Below are 6000 nucleotides of genomic sequence, written 5' to 3' on the forward strand. Positions count from 1 at the left end.
TTAAACCAGAAAAATTCCCAATAAAATAAAAACTTCACCAAAACAAGCCCAATCAAGAAACAAATAATATATTCCTTCACTCATGCCACCATTAAGCATAATATAACCATCATTAGGTATAGGGGAGAGGTTGTAGCATCACTTACCAAGAAACAAGGGAAAGAGAGATTGTGGACACCTTAGAGCTTCAAACAAACTTCACTACAACCCTTACTAGCACTAGAAGATAGGATTTTATGGAGTGAAATGGATGGAAGCAAATGTTTTGGGTTGATTTGCACCAAGTAGAAGCTAGAACTTGAAGAGTTTCTCCTTCCTTCTTGAGCTTAGAGAGCCGGCCAACAAGAGAAGAAAAATGGTGATTTTTGGGCATTTTTTTGATATTTAATCCTTGGGTCAAAAAAGTCAAGAAATTGAATAGTAATTCTTAAAGTGCAACCAATGAGGAGGTGACACTTGTCACCTTATTAAATGCATCCTTATCATTCTTTTCTCTCTTACATCAATCACTTCACACATTCTACTTATCACTTAACACCCGACAAATTTTACACAGTATCCGAAACTTAACCTTATTGGCCGAATTTTTCCGAACTTATCGCACTAGTGGGTCCCACGTCCAATATATATTCTTAATTTTCTAAAAATTCACCAATACTAGAAAAATCATCTTAAAACTATAATTACTCATAAAATTCACCAGGAAAATATTCCTAAGCCAGAAAATGCAGAAAACATGCAATTAAGGGGAAATAAACCCTAGAAAAAATATTAGGGTTTTACGGGTTCTCACACTCTCCCCCCCTTAAAAGAATTTCGTCCTCGAAATTCCTTATCATTGACTACTCCGGGATTAAATTGAGCAGTATACTGATCTGTACCCCTTCACTGGCCAGGTTCATTAAATTCTTACCTTCCACGTCCTCTGATGGGTCAACTTCTAAGGAGTACACCCGAGAGGACACTTTCGATCCATCCTTGTCCCCCTTCGACTGGGCAGGGTTGGTCGTAGTTGGTGGCAGAGTCCCTTGCCGTTCGCGCAGGCGAGCTGGACAGTTAGCAATTTGATGTTCGGCACTCCCACAGAGCAAGCATTTTCCTCCTTTCTTCCAGCAATTGTCCTCCGAGTGGTTTAATTTTCCGCAATACCCGCAGGGTCCGCGTGCTGTAGAAGCCGAGCTTCCTCTTGACAGGCTCTCTTGTGACACTCCCGGCATTCTTACTCCTCCCGTTCCCCGCCCAAACTTGGGAGGGGTACTTTCATCCGCCTGCCCCGAACTACTTCCAGGGAATCCCCTCTTTTTCGCTTGGAAGTTTTTCACCTGGAGCCTCGCATTCTCCACTCGTTGGGCCTTTTCCACCGCTTCGCTGAAGGCGTTAATTTGGGCTGCCGCAAGGTCCTTCTGGATTTCTACGTTCAGACCCTGGACAAATCGTCGTATTCTTCGTTGCTCGGTCATGATGAGTTCGGGCGCAAATTTGGATAGGCGGGTGAACTGGCTCTCATACTCCGCCACAGTTTGGGCTCCTTGGCGGAGTCGAATGAACTCGTCTTCCTTCCTCTCCTGAACTAGAGGAGGGAAAAACTTCGCATTGAACTCTCTGATGAAGTTCACCCAAGTCCTAGGTGTCTGTTCTCGTTCCCACTTCTGCCTAATTACGTTCCACCAGGAACGGGCAGCCCCCTCGAGTTGAAACACGGCAAAAGTCACCTGCCGTTCGTCTGGGTAATGTAAAGCGGCAAATATATCAACCATTTTCTCAAGCCATTTCTCAGCAACGTCTGGATCGGGTCCCCCAACAAATTTCGGCGGAGCGAACTTTTGGAAACGTTCGAGAGCTCTATCCTCGCTCTCAATATGATGGCCAGGGTTTCCGGGGTTTCCAGGGTTAGGGTTTGGGTTCTGAGCTTGTTGTTGCACTACTTGTGCAAGCAGGTTTGTCATTTGCTGCATAGCAGCAGCTATCTGGGCATTAGGGTCGGCTTGGGGTTCAGGATCAGGTCCAGTCGAGGTTTCCCCCGTACCCCTAACCGGTGTGGGTTGTCTAGTCCTGCGTCCACGGCCTCGACCACTCCGAGTGCCTTCCATCAATCTAAGTCAATCTAGGTCACCAAATGAAGATACTGTTAAAGGGCACCTAACCCTCCTTTCCGTAGCACTAGACAGGAACAATGAAACAAGAGTAAGCAACTCAAACATTTACTGCGAAGAGCATTTAAACACGTAACACGTATACATAGATCACATAACCAAGTTAAGCAATCATACGGAACAGTCAGTCAAGTACATACGAAGTCATTGCATGAAACAATAGGGTCCTCAAAAGTACTATGAACAACTAGGTCACAAGTGCAAAAGAACTCACGAAAAGCTTTTCCCCTTCTAGGGCTTCGTCCAAATACTTATATCTTAATCAAGGTTGATCACGCTTAGCCACACCCGAACAAACCACACGAAGTTCCATAGAATCGCCTTTCTAGTTCACCAAATCCTTTCTAACCTAGGCCTTCATATCTTTCGTATCCGGGCGCAAGAATCTTGTCTAAGATAATTCACATCTCGAGCCGGCCGGTCCCAAGAGTAAACCATCCTTATTAAAGATTCCTATCCGACATACATACCTAGCTTCCTCGAGTCCCATGATAATGATTCGTACACTTATCACATGCCCGGTTCATAACTTACGCTCAAACGAGCACTTAGACATATCCATGAAATTAGGACCACAACACCACTTGGCCCAGTCTCACTCCGCGCAGAGACCACGCGAAGTGGCTCTGATACCACCTGTGACAGCCCCACCTTCCCCTAAGGCGAACCAAAGGGGTTAGCGGACTGCCTGCCCAGCTCTCGCCAGGACTACGGTACAGTTACACGCGTTCGAATACGTTTCGGGAAACAAAAGTGCGCTCGGACAAGCCATAAGTATCAAAATAGCGAAATAAAAAAAATGAAAAACTGAATAGTGGCCTGGATAGAAGAATCCAAACATCAATTTAACATATACACATGGAAATCCAACATTTACAACCATAGTGGCATGCCACAGACATTCATTAAGGAAGTACATATTCAGTTTGCCTATCAAAAGGAACTGAACCCGTTACACATTAAGGCTTCATTTCAAGAGCTATACAAAAGACATTTACAAGCTCAACTTGGCAAGTGACTATCCAATCCATTCTCAAAAGTAATTATATCCCTGTAAGGAAAACAAATAACACGGAATGAGCTAAAGCCCAGTGGTATACTACTACATAAGCAACCAAAGTCACATAAGGATGAACTTTCATTTAAAGTGCACAAATAAGCAGTAAAACAAAACGGAAAAGGATACGGTCGGCTCTCAAGAGCCCATTTCCACGCTTGCAATCTTGATCCAACCTCATTGACCCTCCGTCAATGAAAAGTAACCATCCGTAGACATCACTTACATCCAACCGTCCAACTATCATACCCCAACCGGGCCCGCACTCCATTCAGTCATTTTGGTAATACTCGAGTATACCGGAACCAAAGGTCTCATTACCACAAGATTCCACAGTACAGTCCCCGTGGCATGACAATTTTCACGACCAAGCCCTCGCCGGCTCGATCCAATTGACTACCAAACGGGGTTGAGCTCAGTGATACAGTAAAGCCATTGGACATTCGCCCAAATGATACCAAATCAGTTTCCATGAATGGAATTCAGTATTTCATATATCAAGTGCAGTAATTCAGTAATGCAAGCACTAGCCATGCATGGAATCACAAGGGGTGAGGGCGGTCAAGTACACCCTCACCTCAATCATTTCCAATAACCAATTAAGCCTTCAAGGCATCAATACACATAGCACAAAGCCACATTATAACAAGTAAGTGAGTAGTATACTCACCAAGCAAGAAAGTGGTATTTCATGCACCACGATCACCAAAACGTCGTGAGCTATCGTCACGCCCTAGATCATGTAAACAAATACCATAAGACTCGATAACGAGTCATAAAGTCAAACCAATTATCGCCCAATAGGGTTTCATGCATGGAAATCCAAGGGTTAAATACTTAACCTTTACTCAAGTCGAGAATATAGTTTTCTAAATCTCGAGTAAAAATTCGGGCAGCATGCCCTTTGTGTTTACCAAATTTTTCAGCCATAAGGCTTCATTATTTTTCTTCAATCACAACCCAACAACACACATATAAGCATTTCATGTCAAGAGCCGTTCCATAGGCTCACAATATCATAAAACAAGAAACCATACCGAGCCATAAACAACACCAATTCACAACCCCAATAGGGTTTTATAAACATATACAAGCATGAAAGCAAACCAGAAATTAAGAAAGGCTTTAATGTTGGCCTTGATAAGAAAACCGGTTTTGACGTCATAATGCGGTAATGGCACAACTCTCACTACAATTATCGGTTGGGGGTGTAAGACCCACCGTTTCGAAGCTATGAAACAGGGCTACAACAATGTAGAAGGCCTCTCAGTCCAAATCCTAGCACAACTAGGTCAAAAGTGCCAAATACCAAACCAGAATTACCAAAACAGGTTTGCAAAACACACAAAACTGTAATACGTCAATCTCAGCCTACACAGGTCCAAATGCCGAAATTCCAAAGGCATAAGTTAGCTAAGACATCCAGCTACATTTACTCAGAAGACACTAACTTCAAAATCCAAACCAATTCCAGTCAAAACAGGCAATTACTATCGCAGTTCGGACATTCTGTGCACCAAAAATAGCAACAGTAAAAATGGCATAACTCACTCTACATTAGTCCAATTGCCCTGAAATTGTGCAGGCACACTAAACTCATCAGTACCTACAACTTTCATGTTTTGAGCAAAGTCCAATTCGGCCTCTAGCTATGACCTAAAATTTCGGACAGAATAGGGGTTCAAGAACCCTAACTTTGCACATTTCATTCCAATTCCAAAATTGGTTGCATTTAACAACAATTCACACCCACTAGAGTCATTTCCAACCATTACAATTCATCATACAAACCCCCAACATCAAGATCATATTAAACCAGAAAAATTCCCAATAAAATAAAAACTTCACCAAAACAAGCCCAATCAAGAAACAAATAATATATTCCTTCACTCATGCCACCATTAAGCATAATATAACCATCATTAGGTATAGGGGAGAGGTTGTAGCATCACTTACCAAGAAACAAGGGAAAGAGAGATTGTGGACACCTTAGAGCTTCAAACAAACTTCACTACAACCCTTACTAGCACTAGAAGATAGGATTTTATGGAGTGAAATGGATGGAAGCAAATGTTTTGGGTTGATTTGCACCAAGTAGAAGCTAGAACTTGAAGAGTTTCTCCTTCCTTCTTGAGCTTAGAGAGCCGGCCAACAAGAGAAGAAAAATGGTGATTTTTGGGCATTTTTTTGATATTTAATCCTTGGGTCAAAAAAGTCAAGAAATTGAATAGTAATTCTTAAAGTGCAACCAATGAGGAGGTGACACTTGTCACCTTATTAAATGCATCCTTATCATTCTTTTCTCTCTTACATCAATCACTTCACACATTCTACTTATCACTTAACACCCGACAAATTTTACACAGTATCCGAAACTTAACCTTATTGGCCGAATTTTTCCGAACTTATCGCACTAGTGGGTCCCACGTCCAATATATATTCTTAATTTTCTAAAAATTCACCAATACTAGAAAAATCATCTTAAAACTATAATTACTCATAAAATTCACCAGGAAAATATTCCTAAGCCAGAAAATGCAGAAAACATGCAATTAAGGGGAAATAAACCCTAGAAAAAATATTAGGGTTTTACGGGTTCTCACAATTTTAGTGTGAATATTCTCTTCAAAGAAGATTTATACTCTTAGTTGTGTAGATTTCATGTAAGCTTTTCTTGTGTGAGAAAATTACTTCAATAGTGTAGCTTTGTGAGGGTTATCCGAGTGATAGTAAAACTTCCTAGTTTGACCAAGTGTGGCTTGGGGCAAGGAGGAAGTAATCCTTCCTTTG

The sequence above is a fragment of the Coffea eugenioides genome, chromosome 2 (assembly GCF_003713205.1).
Source record: "Coffea eugenioides isolate CCC68of chromosome 2, Ceug_1.0, whole genome shotgun sequence".
Classification (NCBI taxonomy): domain Eukaryota; kingdom Viridiplantae; phylum Streptophyta; class Magnoliopsida; order Gentianales; family Rubiaceae; genus Coffea; species Coffea eugenioides.